At 51.3% G+C, this 17,260-nt stretch overlaps 1 long non-coding RNA gene across 1 annotated transcript; it reads left to right on the top strand.

Moving 5' to 3' along the window:
• The first annotated feature begins 2,147 nt into the window (after positions 1–2,147).
• LOC120917839 lies at positions 2,148–13,898 on the top strand. Its single transcript, XR_005744241.1, has 2 exons — positions 2,148–2,528; positions 13,355–13,898. It is a non-coding gene; the product is annotated as an uncharacterized LOC120917839 (long non-coding RNA).
• Positions 13,899–17,260: the final 3,362 nt, after the last annotated feature.

Genomic DNA, 17,260 nt, shown 5'->3' with positions numbered 1-17,260 from the left:
CATCCCTACTAGCAAAAAGCCCCCCCCATTCCCCCTCCTAGCGCGACACCCCTCAATCATCCCTACTAACACGACACCCCCCCAATCATCCCTACTAGCAAAAAGACCCCCCCACCCCCCATTCCCCCTCCTAGCATGACACCCCCCCAATCATCCCTACTAGCCCAACACCCCCTCAATCATCCCTACTAGCACGACACCCCCCAAATCATCCCTACTAGCAAAAAGATCCCCCACCCCCCCATTTCCCCTCCTAGCACGACACCCCCTCAATCATCCCTACTAGCACGACACACCCCCAATCATCCCTACTAGCACAAATCCCCCCATTCCCCCTCCTAGCATGACACCCCCCCAATCATCCCTACTAGCACAAATCCCCCCACCCCTCCCATTCCCCCTCCTAGCACGAACCCCCCCCCCCCCCCAATCATCCCTACTAGCACAAATCTCCTCCCACCCCCTCCCATTCTTCCTCCTAGCATGACACCCCCCAATCATCCCTACTAGCAAAAAGCCCTCCCATTCCCCCTCCTAGCACGACCCCCCCCCAATCATCCCTACTAGCACAAATCCCCCCCCTCCCATTCCCCCTCCTAGCATGACCCCCTCCTCCCCCCAATCATCCCTACTAGCACAATCACCCCTCTAAAAAAGAAAAAAGCACTAATCTGCACAATTACCCCCCCGAAGCACAAATTACTCCCCCTCTTCCCAGTACAAATCCCCCCCACACACTGCTGAAATCCCCTCGCCCCCTTAGTACAAATAATTTCCCACTCCATACCCTAAATATCCCCAGCACAATTGCCCCCCCCCCCCCCAAGAAAAAAAAATCACCCCTCCTAGCAGAAATCCTCCACCCCTTGAATTTCCCCTCAAAGTACACGTTCTCTTTCCTCACCCCCCACTCCAAATCTCCCCTCCTGGCACAAACATCCCCCCATTCCCCTTCATAACACCCCACCCCCCCCCACCTCAAATTTCCCCTTCTGGCATTTTTTCCCCCCTGCTGCCTCCCAAATTCCTCCTCCTAATGCAAATCACCTCCCCCTAAATCTCCTCGTGGTTCCCCCCCCCCCCCACCTCACAGGATACCGCAATGCCCAGGACAGCTGCCCCCCCCCCCCATTGTCCCGGCCTTTCACATCACAGAGCATGTACAGTACAGCAGTGGCCCGGATTCAGCAAGATTTGCCCCTTTTTGCGGAGGCACAGGGCAGCGTTTTTGCCCTGCGCCCCCGCAAATTATGTGCGCTGCGCGCAATTCACGGAGCAGTAGCTCCGTAAATTGCGTGTGCGCTCTTTAAAATTGCCCTGCGTAAGGGTGCCTAATGTAAATGATCCCGTAGGGGGCGGGAATCATTTAAATTAGGTGCGCTCCCGCGCCGAGCGTAGAGCGCATGCTCCGTCATTTGCTTCCAAGTGAACGTGAATGGCGTCCAGCGCCATTCACGAATCACTTGCGCAAACGACGTGAAATTCAAATTTGGCGACGCGGGAACGACGGGTATTCTTTAGCATTGGCTGCCCCTACTATTAGAAGGGGCAGCCTTACGCTAAACACGCCGGACGGAAACAACGTAACTTGCGTACGCAGGGCTCGCTCAACATTGTTAATCGGTGTTAGTATGCAATTTGCATACTATACACTGAGCACAATGGGAACGCCCCCTAGCGGTCATCGGGTTACGCAGGCGCAATTGCTCTCTGAATCTGGGCCACTATGTATAATGTCAGGTCCACTTTAATTCGGAAAAACAATGTAACAACATGATATTTATAAAATAAAAAAGATAAAATAAACTCTGACCCCACCCCCCCAGGGGAGTGTGTTATTTGTATAGTCACTTTCTTAGATTACTAATGTATCAATAAAAGCAAAAAAAAGAAAATTCTGTCGTTGCCTAGGTTACAATAAAATTCTATTTTTGTTTCCAGTATTTATAGAATTGATTTTATTTTTCATCTCACACACACACAACATATGTCAATAAAACAAATACAAAGACGATCTGAATTGCTGCGTTCTTTTCTCTGATCGTCTTTTTATTTTTTTGCGTTGCCCTTCGCCCGCTGGGAGGAAAAAAATAAACAGAGTCACAGGAAACGGAGACTTTGTAGTTTGCCGTGCAAAAAAAAAAAAAAAAGTTTTGCAGCTCTCTGCAGCGCGAGCGGTTTACAGAGCTGTTTGTTTTTTTCTTAGCTGGTTGTTGTAATCTTATTTTCGGCAGAGCCGGCGGTTTTCTGTCGCCGTGCGCTGCTATCGTGTGACTCGCCTACTGAGTTCCGATCTGAGTGTAAAGCCAAGCATCTCACCGTGTGCCCGCCACATTGTATCTTCTCCTCCTCAGGTAGAGATCCCGCGCTTCACCGGAACAAAAAAAAAAAAATCGATCGGACGCAAGTCATATGACCTCGCACTGCGCTCTTTTTACAAGACCAGGAGACTGTTTTTTATTTTTTTTGACATGGTTGAACTATGAGGACTGATGACACCATGGGGCTGAGAGCGTCCTGTTTAAAAGGTAAGACAAAACTGCGAAAGTTGATCAGACTTGACTCATGGGCGTCCGCAGGTAGGGGCAAGGGGGGGTCAAGCAGGGCCGTCTTAATAGCATTATGGGCCCCTGGGCAAAGTAATGCTCTGGGGCCCCTACAATGATGACAGTGAAGGTAAACAGACATGAAGTAGGTAGGAGGCAGACTGCCTCCCCTTTGCATCTATCATTCTCAGTGCCATCATGGGGCCCCAATTTCGGGGCAGCGTGGGCTCAAGGACCAGCTGCTTTGGGGAAAGTGCAGGGCCCCCCATGCAGCTGGGGCCCCTGGGCAGTGCCCAGGTGTGCCCTCTCATTAAGACAGCCCTGGGGTCAAGTGCCCCTCCCCCCCCCGGAATCAGGGATTGGATCGGCACATTCAGCACAGTGGCGTCGCTATGGGTGTGCGGGCAGCCAGCAGGGTGACACCATCAAGGTGCTGGAAAGCCCCCCATCAGTGTAGTGTGACTGCGGGCTCGTTTCCTTGCTCGGTCCAGCAGAGAACTTGGCGGCGCTGTGTCAGGAGAAAAGTGAGCTGCGGGCTGTCAGATGTTTCCATAGGCGTGTGCCAGGTGTGCCCAGGCACACCCTAATCACCCTGTGCAGTATCCCCCTACTGACCTGGATCCCCTCCTTCCCCCCCACAGCACTGCCGGCTTCCCTCCTCTCCCACCTGTTTTTGCTGTGGATGTTTTAGGATGAGTGGGGGAAGGGGCCGGTAAATATGCCATTTACCGGCCCCTTCCTTCTCTAAATGAACATTGTGAGTGTTCAGTAGAGTGTGTTTGAGCTTTGGGGTGCACACCCTAATGCCAAAGGCTGCGCACACCTATGGATGTTTCCCTCGCCCCCCCCCCCCCCTTTCTCCTGTCAGGGAGAAGAGACGGCGGCTCTCACCAGATTCCCCGCCCAGCTTCCTGCCCGCTCAGTTTCTTCCCCATTGGCCATAACTGAGGGCCAATCAAAGGAGACTAGGCGAGGAGAGCATCATGGGACATGTAGTCCTGAAGGTTGGCGGCCCCATTGGCTACAGCTCGATCAACAGAGAGATTGAGAGACTGTGCTGGGTGGGAGCCAGATAGAGAGATAGAAACATGCTGCCCAGTGCCACCAGAGAGAGAGCCACGCTACCCAGCGCCAGAGAGAGAGCCACGCTGCCCAGCAATCAGAGAGAGCCACGCTACCCAGCGCCACCAGAGAGAGAGCCACGCTACCCAGCAACATCAGAGAGCCACGCTACCCAGTGCCACCAGAGAGAGAGCCACGCTACCCAGCGCCACCAGAGAGAGAGCCACACTACCCAGCGATATCAGAGAGAGCCACGCTACCCAGCGCCACCAGAGAGAGAGCCATGCTACCCATCGCCACCAGAGAGAGAGCCACGCTACCCGGCGACATCAGAGAGAGCCACGCTACCCGGCACCACCAGAGAGAGAGCCATGCTACCCAGCGCCACCAGAGAGAGAGCCAAGCTGCCCAGTGCCACCAGAGATAGAGCCACACTACCCAGCCATATTAGAGAGAGACACGCTACCCAGCGCCACCAGAGAGAGCCACACTACCCAGCGCCACCAGAGAGAGAGCCACGCTACCCGGCGACATCAGAGAGAGCCACGCTACCCAGCGCCACCAGAGAGTGAGCCATGCTACCCAGCGCCACCAGAGAGAGAGACAAGCTGCCCAGTGCCACCAGAGAGAGAGAGATACTCTGCCCAGTGCCACAGATTGGGGAAAAAAGCAGATCCCAGTGGCTCTTTACCATGTGACTAGCTGTGTCCAATCACAGTGTAAGCAGGATTTGACGGTGCCCATCAGTGCCACATATCAGTGCCGCCTCATCAATGCCTATTAGTGCCCATTAGTACACATAAGTGAAGACGAAAAAGTACTTATTTACAAAATTTTACATCAGAAACTAAGAAAAACATTTTTTTTTTATTTTCCAATGGTAATTAAATACCACCAAAAGAAAGCTCTATTTGTGTGGAAAAAAAAATGATAAAAATGTCATATGGATACATAGTTACATGTTGGTAAGGTTGAATAAAGATATCAGTCGGTCCATTTCAACCTGTGTAGGTTTGAGTGTGTAGAAAAATAATTTCCCATATCCCCGTATATTGTTTACGTTAAGATGCCCATCAAAGAGTATTTTAAAACTATCCACACTTCCTGCCAACACCACATATTGTGGAAGAGAGTTCCACATCCTTACCCCTCTGACAGTGAAAAATCCCTTACGGAGCTTAAGGTTAAACCGCTTATCTTCCACTCTCATCGTGTGGCCCCGTGGCCTCTTACACCCCCTGGGACTGAAAAGTTTAATACTTACGCTGGGATCACCGTTGAGATATTTGTAAATCGTTATCATTTCTCCTCTCAAACATCTCAGAATTAGACCCAGGAACAGGGCCAATCCTAGGGTCAGAGGCGCCTGGGTGCAGAAATATTTCTGGCGCCCACACATGGGCGTGGTCATCTTACTAACTCCTCCCCTTTACAAATGTTTCTATGGCTACGACTCAAACACAGATGCTCCCCTAAGAAGTCTTCATTAGTGTCCCCCATCAGCGTCCCCCCCCAGCAGGTGTCTCCCATCAAAGCCCCCCACAGCAGGTGTCCCCCATCAGAGTCCCCCCCAGCAGGTGTCCCCCATCAGAGCCCCCCACAGCAGGTGTCCCCCATCAGAGCCCCCCCAGCAGGTGTCCCCCATCAGAGCCCCCCCCCAGCAGGTGTCCCCCATCAGAGCCCCCCCCCAGCAGGTGTCCCCCATCAGAGCCACCCCACAGCAGGTGTCCCCATCAGAGCCCCCCCCAGCAGGTGTCCCCCATCAGAGCCACCCCACAGCAGGTGTCCCCCATCAGAGCCACCCCACAGCAGGTGTCCCCCATCAGAGCCCCCCCCAGCAGGTGTCCCCCATCAGAGCCACCCCACAGCAGGTGTCCCCATCAGAGCCCCCCACATCAGGTGTCCCCATAGATCAGTACTTGTCCAATGTATCCTTGGCGCTCTGGGAGCAGAAGCACATTACAGGGGGCGGGGCATATGTGGCATCTTTGGCTACTTGGAGGGTGGCACTCGGAGAGCATTTCTGGGAGTGTACGGGATGATTGGCAGCAGCTCTGGACACAGACAAGGAGGAGGGGGGGGAGCACTTTGGAGCTTCGGCGCCCCCACCTCTGCGGCGCCTGGGTGCGGAGCACCCCGTGCACCCTGCCTAGGATCGGCCCTGCCCAGGACAGAGCCTTGGGGTACCCCACTGACCACTCTAGGCCATTTTCAGTATATGTTATTTATCACTACCCTTTGGACATGGCCAGTTTTCTATCCAGGTACACACCCTATGGTCCATGCCTACAGACCTCAGCTTGAAGATTAAGCGTTTGTGGGGGACTGTATCAAATGCTTTTGCAAAATCCAGATTCACCACATCCACTGGCCTACTTTTGTCCAGATGGCAGCTCACTTCCTCCTAGAATGTGAATATGTTGGTTCGGCAAGAGCAACCTTTCTAAAAACCCATGCTGATTACTGCTAATGATACTGTTTTATAGCTAGATTCAGGTAGGGGTGCGCAACTTTAAGGCGGCGTAGTGTATCGTATTTACGCTACGCCGCCTTAAGTCAGAGAGGCAAGTACTGTATTCACAAAGTACTTGCCTCCTAACTTACGGCGGCGTAGCGTAAATGCGGTGGGCGCAAGTGTGCCTAATTCAAAATAGGCTGAGGGGGCGTGTTTTATGATAATTTGCTTTGACCTGCCGTGATTGACGTTTTTTTGGAACTGCGCATGCGCCGTCCGCCTCTATTACCCAGTGTGCATTGCCGGTAAGTACGCCGCACGGTCCTATTGAGTTCCACGTGGACGTAAATGACGTAAATCCCTATTCACGGACGACTTACGCAAACGACGTAAAATTTTCGAATTTCGAAGCGAGAACGGCGGCCATACTTTAACATTACTATTCCAACTATTTGATGGAATATCTTTAGGCCTGATAATGTGTTATCTGTACTGCGTCGGCCGGGCGTACGTTCGTGAATAGGCATATCTAGTGATTTATATATTCTACGCCGACCGCAATGGAAGCGCCACCTAGCGGTCAGCCTAAATATTGCACCCTAAGATAGGACGGCGCAAGCCATCGTATCTTAGATAGGTTTAAGTGTATCTCTGGAGGGCAAGTGGTTAAAAGGTGAAGGTTGCCTCTCCAGTGAAAGCTGCTGTCTACAAATACATTTTCATAACGGCTTTCCAGCTTCTGCTTTTACTTGGGATATGGGGGATGGATTGTGAAGTCATCGGGGTGCAGACAATGAGATGTTTTGTTTTGCAGTTATTTGTATTTGTTAGTAAAATGTGCGATCCATAGACTGCTATGGCACAGCCAAGAACTTTATCACAGATCCTTACCTGCTCCTGTCCTGTAGATGCGGAGACAGGCAGGTGTTTGGCAAAGGAATGAAAAATGGGCGGCTCTTCTTTTATAGTCCTGTGGGACAATGCCCCCCCACCATCCCTGCACAGGTGACACCCAGGGCCGATCCGCCCTATAGGCTCACTATGCAAGCCGCTTAGGGCCCCCGTAAAGCTGCGGAGGGCCCCCCAAATTACTAGAGGCCCCGTCTGGTGAGAAGTAATTTTCAGCCCCTCACCCTGCTTTTCAACTCGCTGGCTGCATGGGAGAAGAGCAGGGCCGTCTTAATAGCACCATGGGCCCCTGGGCAAAGTGATGCTCTGGGGCCCCTACAATGATGACAGTGCAGGTAAACAGACATCAAGTAGGTAGGAGGCAGAGTGCCTCCCCTGTGTATCTTTCACTCTCAGTGCCATCATGGGGCCCCCAATTGTGGGTGCAGCGTGGGCTCAAAGACCAGCTGCTTTGGGGAAAGTGCAGAGACCCCCCCTCCTCTCAGTACATAGACCCCCCCTCCTCTCAGTACAGAGACCCCCCTCCTCTCAGTACAGTGACCCCCCCCTCCTCTCAGTACAGAGACCCCCCCTCCTCTCAGTACAGAGACCCCCCCTCCTCTCAGTACAGTGACCCCCCCTCCTCTCAGTACAGAGACCCCCCCCTCCTCTCAGTACAGAGACCCCCCCTCCTCTCAGTACAGAGACCCCCCCTCCTCTCAGTACAGAGACCCCCCCTCCTCTCAGTACAGAGACCCCCCCCCTCCTCTCAGTACAGTGACCCCCCCTCCTCTCAGTACAGAGACCCCCCCTCCTCTCAGTACAGAGACCCCCCTCCTCTCAGTACAGAGACCCCCCCTCCTCTCAGTACAGTGGCCCCTCCCCCTCCTCTCAGTACAGTGACCCCCCCTCCTCTCAGTACAGAGACCCACCCCTCCAGGTAGTACCGACAGACACTTCCCCCCCCCCCCCTCGGGCAAGACACCCCCCCTCAGGTAGTACACTGACACTCCCCGAGCGGTGTGTCCCACGAGTGCGGGCTCCTCCTCTGTGGGTGTAAACAGAGGAGGGCCGCCGCCGGGTGTCCCAAGATGGCAGCGGCTCCGGAGCTAGGACGAAGCCGCTGCCTTTCCTAATGTTATTCCTGCGGCTCCGGAGCTAGGCCGAAGCCGCGGCCTTTCCTAATGTTATTCCTGCGGCTCCGGAGCTAGGCCGAAGCCGCGGCCTTTCCTAATGTTATTCCTGCGGCTCCGGAGCTAGGCCGAAGCCGCGGCCTTTCCTAATGTTATTCCTGCGGCTCCGGAGCTAGGCCGAAGCCGCGGCCTTTCCTAATGTTATTCCTGCGGCTCCGGAGCTAGGCCGAAGCCGCGGCCTTTCCTAGCGTTATGGTCGCGCCTCCGGAGGTAGGCCGAAGCTGCGGCCATAACGCTAGGAAAGGCCGCGGCTTCGGCCTAGCTCCAGAGCCGCAGGAATAACATTAGGAAAGGCCACGGCTTCGGCCTAGCTCCGGGGGCCATGGCAACCCGCGGATCACAGTGTGTTCCGATCCGAAGGGGGTGACCCGTTCGGAGCACAGGTTAACTGTGATCTGTTGCACCCCTAATACTAGCCCATTATGCTTTTACTTTGCAGGGAGCAAAAAAGGAAGTAGAACCCATCAGGGGCCCGGATATAGGTAGATTTGCCCCTTTCTTGCGGAGGCGCAGGGCAACGTTTTTGCCCTGCGCCCCCGCAAATTTACTGCGCTACCCGCGATTCACGGAGCAGTAGCTCCGTAAATTGCGTGTGCGCTGTGTAAATTTGCCCTGCGTAAGGGCGCCTAATGTAAATGATCCCGTAGGGGGCGGGAATCATTTAAATTAGGCGCGCTCCCGCGCCGAGCGTAGAGCGCATGCTCCGTCGGGAACCTTTCCCGACGTGCATTGCGGCAAATGACGTCGCAAGGACGTCATTTGCTTCAAAGTGAACATGAATGGCGTCCAGCGCCATTCACGAATCACTTACGCAAATTACGTCAAAATCGAACGTCAGGTATACTTTAGCATTGGTTGCCCCTGCTATTAGAAGGGGCAGCCTTACGCTAAACACGCCGTACGAAAACGACGTAAATTGCGTACGCAGGGCTTGCGCAACATTGTGAATCGGTGTTAGTATGCAATTTGCATACTATACACTGATCACAATGAGAGCGCCCCCTAGCGGCCACCGCAAGAATGCAGCCTAAGATATGCGTGGCATAAGAGCCTTATGCCACGCAGATTTTAGGCTGCAGTCGGCGATACGATGTTCCTGAATCAGGAGCATTCTTAACGCCGGGCAAGTAAGCAATTGCGCTGTGTAACCTATGGTTACGCAGGCGCAATTGCTTCTTGAATCCGGGCCAGGGTTTATTTCTTCTTTAACTTTCTAACATTCACCAACCATTCTTCAGTTTTGGGTAGACAGACCCTTTAACTCCCGAATGACCACTTTGGCTTTCCTGATACCCAGAATCCTTTGCAGCAGGGAAGATGTGCAGATGTCTGGCTGACCCTTTGTTGCCCGCCCACAGCAGAGCATCCCCCCCTCCCCTCCTTCACTGGCAGAACGAAGGGGGAAGGAAGTTGGTGATAAGTCACAATATCGATAGGAAAAATTCCAGATTAGTCATATTTATCTGAGTGCGCGATAGAAATAAAAAAAAAAAATATTGTTTCTGCCCCTCCCCCAATCTGCTCGTCTCCACCGCTCTATGATACCCTAAGAGGAAATAGGTTGGCGTGCAATGCACCATTGTGTTCTGGATGTGACCCGGCGGCCATGTGATGAAGCTTCTGCATCTTTATATGTCAGATCCACTCCGGGGAGCCATTTCTTATTGTTATCAGCAGCTATGGGGCGGTTGTCTTTGTTTCTCCCCATCCCCGGCCTGAGCTGTCCTAATGCAGAGCTGCAACATTATAGATTGGCAATGCAAATGTATTGCTGGTGTGTGAGAGATAACATTGAGAAACCCTCAGGGGAGGCGCCAAGAGGCACCATACAGGGGAGGCGCCAAGAGACACCATACAGGGGAGGCGCCAAGAGACACCATACAGGGGAGGCGCCAAGAGACACCATACAGGGGAGGCGCCAAGAGACACCATACAGGGGAGGCGCCAAGAGACACCATACAGGGGAGGCGCCCAGAGACACCATACAGGGGAGGCACCAAGAGACACCATACAGGGGAGGCGCCAAGAGACACCATACAGGGGAGGCGCCAAGAGACACCATGCAGGGGTTTAGTTACAGTGAGGGGCCATTTGCACTGTTACATGGTACCCCAATGCACTAAGGCAGGGGTCTGCAAACTATTTAGTACGAGGACAACATTATATAGTTTATAATCCCATCAGAGTCCCCCCTTACATCAGGGTCCCCATCAGAGTCCTCCCTTACATCAGTGTCCCCATCAGAGTCCCTCCCTTACATTAGGGTCCCCCATCAGAGTCCCCCCTTACTTACATCAGGGTGCCCATCAGATTCCCCCCCTTACATCAGGGTCCCCATCAGAGTCCCCCCTTACTTACATCAGGGTGCCCATCAGATTCCCCCCTTACATCAGGGTCCCCATCAGAGTCCCCCCCCTTACATCAGGGTCCCCATCAGAGTCCCCCCCTTACATCAGGATCCCCATCAGTGTCCCCCCTTACATCAGGGTCCCCATCAGAGTCCCCCCTTACATCAGGGTCCCCATTAGAGTCCCCTCTTATATCAGGGTCCCCATCAGAGTGCTCCCTTACATCAGGGTCCCCATCAGAGTCCCCCCTTACATCAGGGCCCCCTTTAGAGCCCCCCCTTACATCAGGGTCCCCATCAGAGTCCCCCCTTACATCAGGGTCCCCATCAGAGTCCCTCCTTACATCAGGGTCCCCATTGGAGTCCCCCCTTACATTAGGGTCCCCATCAGAGTCCCCCACTTACATCAGTGTCCCCATCAAAGTCCCCCCTTACATCAGGGTCCCCATCAAAGTCCCCTCTTATATCAGGGTCCCCATCAGAGTCCCCCCTTACATTAGGGTCCCCATCAGAGTCCCCTCTTACATCAGGGCCCCCATCAGAGTCCCCCCTTACATCAGGGTCCCCCTTTACATCAGGGTCCCCATCAGTGTCCCCTCTTACATCAGGGTCCCCATCAGAGTCCCCCCCTTACATCAGTGTCCCCATCAGAGTCCCCCCTTACATCAGTGTCCCCATCAGAGTCCCCCTTACATCAGGGTCCCCATCAGTGTCCCCCCTTACATCAGGGTCCCCATCAGAGTCCCCCCTTACATCAGGGTCCCCATCAGAGTCCCCCCCTTACATCAGTGTCCCCATCAGAGTCCCCCCTTACATCAGGGTCCCCATCAGAGTCCCCCCCTTACATCAGTGTCCCCATCAGAGTCCCCCCTTACATTAGGGTCCCCATCAGAGTCCGCCCCTTACATCAGGGTCCCCATCAGAGTCCCCTCTTATATCAGGGTCCCCATCAGAGTCCCCCCTTACATCAGAAGCTCACAGAGCGCAGTGAAATCAGAGTAAGGCTGGGTTCACACTACGGTTTTCCCGTCCGTCAGCCGCATACGATTTATATGGAAAACCGTATGCGGCTGAAACGGACGGGAACGTATGGAACCGCACACATGTGCGTTTTCCATTAACATTAATGTTAAAGGAAAACGTATGCGTTTGCCATACTGTTTTAAAAACGACCGCAAAACCGTGGTTGAACATAAAGGATTAACAGAATACTCCCCACTATGGGAAAATAATAACTTAAAAGAAATTTTGGCTATGGGAAAATTAAAAGAATGGGATAAACGTGGGATAACCAGAGTGGCACAACTCTACACAGACTGCACATTAAAACCCTTCTCAGAGCTAAGTCGGGAATATGGCATCCCAAATTCTATGTTTTTTGCCTATTTACAGGTTAGACACGCATTACAAGCCCAATTTAAATTACAGCCGGTAAGATGGCAAAAGCTCACGCATCTCCAAAGACTAATTAAGACGGGGGTCATGAAAGGTCTTATATCAGAATTGTACGAACGGATCAGCGATCAGTTAATAGGAAAAGAGAAGCTGAGCAAGAATAAACAGAGATGGGAGGAGGATATTGGACTCATAACAAATGACCAATGGGACAGGATACTGGGACTGGGGACAGTGGTTTCATTAGCCCCCTCACAACGGGTTTCTCACTTGTTTCTCCTCCACAGGGTCTACTATACCCCCAAGAAATTATATGGATTTGGATGGAAGTCAGATGACAAATGTCCTAGATGTCAAAATACAGGGGATCTCATCCACATGATGTGGAAATGCCCAAAACTGCATAGATATTGGGCTAAGATTCTGGACATTATAAATGCAACTTTTGGAACTACTCTGGAACTTGAAGCCAGGGTTTGTCTATTAGGATGCATTGAAGAGAGAATGGGGCAGAGGGATATATTAGTAGCAGCTATAAGATGCCTGTTTCAGGCGAGGAAATTGATCGCACTAAAATGGCAAGCACAAAATCCACCCACAGTAGAGGAATGGTTTAACGTAATGAATAGCACAATTGGGAAGGAAAGGGGAACATGGATTAGAAGGGGCAACCTCAAAAAATTTAATGCAATATGGGAGCACTGGTTATGTAAAATAGGCCGCTCACTTTAATCAGGGAAAGTTAGGTAAAGAATAATCTAAGGAAAGGAACAGAACCAAAAAACGTGTATGCACTTTAAAAGTAAGATAGGAGGGAGGGAGGGTTGGGAATGGGATTGAAGGAAATTTTTAACCTATGCAATGAATTTTTTGTATGCACATATAATGCACTGAATATAGAATATGGATGTGTATTTTTTTCTTTCTCTGCTATATATGTATGGAAACAATAAAAAAAAGTATTGAATTAAAAAAAAAAAAAAAACGACCGCAAAACCGTGGTTGAACACGGTTTTGCGGACGTTTAAAAAACGTTTTGCCAGCAAATCGTACGCACCCGGATGCATCTGAGTGCATACGATTTGCAATGCATTCTCTATCTATACGTTTTCCCGTCCGGGCCCGTACGTTTTCAATACTGAAATCGTATGCGGCTGACGGACGGGAAAACCGTAGTGTGAACCCAGCCTAAGCTATTTCAGTACAGGAGAGGAGCCGATACAACCGTGTGTGACTGAAGGGAAGGCCGGAGGTCAGATTTAAAAATAACAGCAGCTATATGATGGGAGGGCCTGTGTGGTTGGATACATATTACATTTATAGATCAGGTAGGTCCTCATATTATAGTTTTTGTAAATATGATTGTACAGAGATTGTATGGTGAGATTGGTGGTGTGTTATAGACAATGTAAATAATAGAAGTGATAGACCCCCCCTGGTGATCTCTGTGATGGTCTCCTGTCTGCAGGTCTTCAGATCGGTCACAAAGGTGAAGAGACGTCCTCTGGACACCTGAAGGTCCCGGATATAATCATCACCCCTCCCACCCCGACCGGCACCATGAACTCCAGGACCTCCACGCAGCGGGCGCGGCCCGCTTCCCCCGCCATGAACTGCTGCTGATCTCACAACTACAATCATGATGTGTGACAACCATGGGAAAGGCGACAGTTCAGATCTGATATCACAGGCTGATTGGTTGCTAAGGGCAACAAGAAATCAAACTTTTTAAAAAAAAAAATCCTACATGACTGACAAGGAAGGAAGAACACTAAGAAGTCAGAACTGTCTTCAGAGGTCAGCACACCGCAAGGGAAGACGGATGTCATACAAACTCGGGGCGCTTCCCCTTTAAGTGACAGTCTTAGATGTCACTTTATCACAGAGTGGAAGGATTCCGGGATCTGAAATGTGACAAGATTCCCAAATGTCACTTCCCTATGATAAAAATATCTGAACTGGGGGGGAGGGGGATGGAATGCAACAAAATAAAACGTGAGACATCAAATATATTACAATGTTGTCTTTTTCTTTCTTTTTTTTCCCCACCATCTTTTACTCCATCTTGCTCTGTCACCCCCACTCTTTACTGTTCCCTTTCTTTTCCTCCCCTGTTTCACCCCCCCCCCCCAACATCCCTTCCCCCCAACCCCAACACCCCCCCCCCAATCTCTCTCTCCATCTCCCTATCCCCCCCCTCTTCTTTTGCTTGCACTCCCCAATCTCTCTCTTCCACATGTCTTCATATCTTTCTCTAACTTGTTCCTCCTTCCTTTCCCCTTCTGTCTATCACTCCCATTCTCTCTTTTCCTTTCCTCCCTTCTTTTTCTATTTTTTTCCCTCTCTCTTTCCTACCTTCCGCTCTCTCTCCATACTTCCCCTCTATCTCTCCCTCTCTCTCTACCCCCCTCCTTTCCTACCTCCTCTCTTTCCTTCTCTTTTTCATTCCTCCCTTTCTCTCCCCTAACCTTGCTATCTCTCTCCTTTCCTCCCTTTTTCTCACTATCTCTCTCAATCCCCCTCACTCCTTTCCTCCCTCCTCTCTTTCTTTCCCCTGTCCTCTTCCCCATCCCCCTCTATCTTATTCTCTCTCCCCCCCTCACTCTTCCCTACTGTCTCTCTCTCCATCACTCTCCTTCCCCCCTCCCTCTATTACCCCCCTCTCCCCATTCCTTCCTTCTCTCTTTCTCCTTCCTTTCCTCCCTTCTCTCTTTCTCCTTCCTTTCCTCCCTTCCTCTTCCCTCTCTCCTTCCCCCTCTTTCCTACCTCTCTCTCTCCATCCTTCCCCCTCTCTCTCTATCTTTCCCCCTCCCTCTTTTCCTTGCTCCTCCCCTCTCTCTCTCTCTTCCTCATCCCTCTCTCTTTCTGCCCTCTCCTTCCTATCTCTCTTTCTCCAACCCCCTCTATCTCTACCCCTTCCTTTCCTTCCTCTTCTCTTTCCTTCTCTCTTTCTTTCCTCCCTCCCCCTTCTCTCTCTCTCTTTCCCCCTCCCTCCTTTCTTCCATTCTCTCTTTCCTCCATTTTTCTCCCCCACCCCCTTCTCTCTCTCATTTCCTCCCTTCTTTTACTTTTCTCTCTTTCCTCCCCCCTCTCTCTCTATCCCCATCTCTCCTTCCCTCCCTTCCCTCTCTCTCTCTATCCCCCTCTCTCCTTTCCTCCCTTCCATCTCTCTCTCTCTCTCTCTCTCTCGCTCTCTCTCTCTATCCCCATCCCTCCTCTCTTTCTTTCCCCCTTCCTCTTCCCCATCCCCCTCTCTCTCATTCTCCCCCCCCCCCTTCACTCTTCCCTACTGTCTCTCTCTCCATCACTCTCCTTCCCCCTCCCGCTATTAACCCCCTCTCTCCATTCCTCCCTTCTCTCTTTCTCCTTCCTTTCGTCCCTTCCTCTTCCCTCTCTCTCTTTCCTTCCCCCTCTTTCCTACCTCTCTCTCCATCCTTCCCCCTCTCTCTCTATTTTTCCCCCTCCCTTATTTCCTTGCTCCTCTTCCTCTCTCTCTTCCTCATCCCTCTCTCTTTCTCCCCTCTCCTCCCTATATCTCTTTCTCCAAACCCCTCTATCTGTACCCCCTCCTTTCCTTCCTCTTCTCTTCTCTCTTTCTTTCTTCCCTCCCCCTTCTCTCTCTCTTTCCCCCTCTCTCCTTTATTCCATTCTCTCTTTCCTCTATTCTTCTCCCCCACCCCCTTCTCTCTCTCATTTCCTACCTTCTTTTACTTTTCTCTCTTTCCCCCCCTCTCTCTCTCTCTATCCCCCTCTCTCCTTTCCTCCCTTCCCTCTCTCTCTCTCGCTCTCTCTCTTTCTTTACTCCCTTCTTTCTCCTTACCCTACCCATTCCTCTCTTTCCCCCGCCCTTATTTCCTCCACCCCTCTCTATCCCTAACTCTTTCCCCCTTCCCCCCCCCATCTCTCCCCCCCACCCCCCCTCTCTCTCTCTCTTCCTCACTCTCCTTTCTTCCTTTCTTTCCCCCCCCCCCCATCCCTCTCCCCACCCCACCCCCCCCCTCTCTCTCTCTATTCCTCACTCTCCTTTCCTCCCTTTCCTCTTTCTCTTTCCTTCCTTCTCTCTTTCCTCCCTTCCTCTCCCCCCATCCCTCTCTCCTTCATTTATCTCAATAAAGGGACAATTTGCACAAGGAAAATTTGTAATCAGAATAAAAATCCATTTCCTTATCATTGCAGCAGATTGTTGCTCCCCCGCTGGGAGATCTGATGGTGCCAAACAATTTCATTGCAGATACTAAATTTTATACTGGAATTGTGCAATGTAAGAACAATTATTCCGGATCCTTCCCAGCGCTGAGCGCACAGATGACCTCATTGACATTATCTATGGCTCACAGATCTTCTGGCTTCACGGGGTTAAATGTACTTCATCTGAATATGATTAGAGTTCAGAAATATCCATTTCTACACATGTAGTGTATGGGAAGAGACCCCCATTATTTCACATACATTACAAATGTTTCCAAGAAATAAAATAATAATAATAAAAAATATATATATACTGTGGGCCAGATCCTCAAACGAATTATGCCATCGTATCTATGGATATGCCGCGTATTTTCAAAGTTCCCCCGTCGTATCTCTGTTTTGTATCCACAAAACAAGATACGACCGAATGCGGGCTCGATCCGACTGGCGTACGTCTTAGTACGCCGTCGGATCGTAGGTGCATATTTACGCTGGCCGCTAGGTGTCGTTTCCGTCGAATTCCGCGTCGAGTATGCAAATTAGCTAGATACGGCGATCCACGAACGTACGTCCGGCCGGCGCATTTTTTTACGTCGTTTGCGTTCGGCTTTTTCCGGCGTATAGTTACCCCTGCTATATGAGGCGTATCCTATGTTAAGTATGGACGTCGTTCCCGCGTCAAATTTTGAAAGTGTTACGTCGTTTGCGTAAGTCGTTCACGAATAGGGCTTTGCGTAGAATGACGTCACCGTCGTAAGCATTGGCTGGTTCCTGGTTGAATTTCGAGCATGCGCACTGGGATACCCCCACGGACGGTGCATGCGCTGTTCAAAAAAAAATGAATGTACGTCGGGTCACGACGTATTAACATAAAACACGCCCCCATCACATACATTTGAATTGCGCGCCCTTACGCCGCCTAAGTTACACTACGCCGCCGTAACCTACGGCGGAAAATCTTTGAGGATACCAAAAAAAAAAGTAAGTTACGGCGGCATAGTGTATCTGAGATACACTACGCCGGACGGAGAGAAGCGCCGCGCCGCGCTTCGTGGATCTGGCCCATAGTATATATATATATATGTGTGTGTGTGTGTGTGTGTGTGTAAATGATAGGTCCCCTTGGGGAGATTTGCCTTCACTTCCTGCCTCAGAGACACAACAGGAAGTGAGAATCCCCTAAGTG

This window comes from Rana temporaria, chromosome 11 (assembly GCF_905171775.1).
Source record: "Rana temporaria chromosome 11, aRanTem1.1, whole genome shotgun sequence".
NCBI lineage: Eukaryota > Metazoa > Chordata > Amphibia > Anura > Ranidae > Rana > Rana temporaria.
This window is presented reverse-complemented; position numbering and strand designations above follow the sequence as displayed.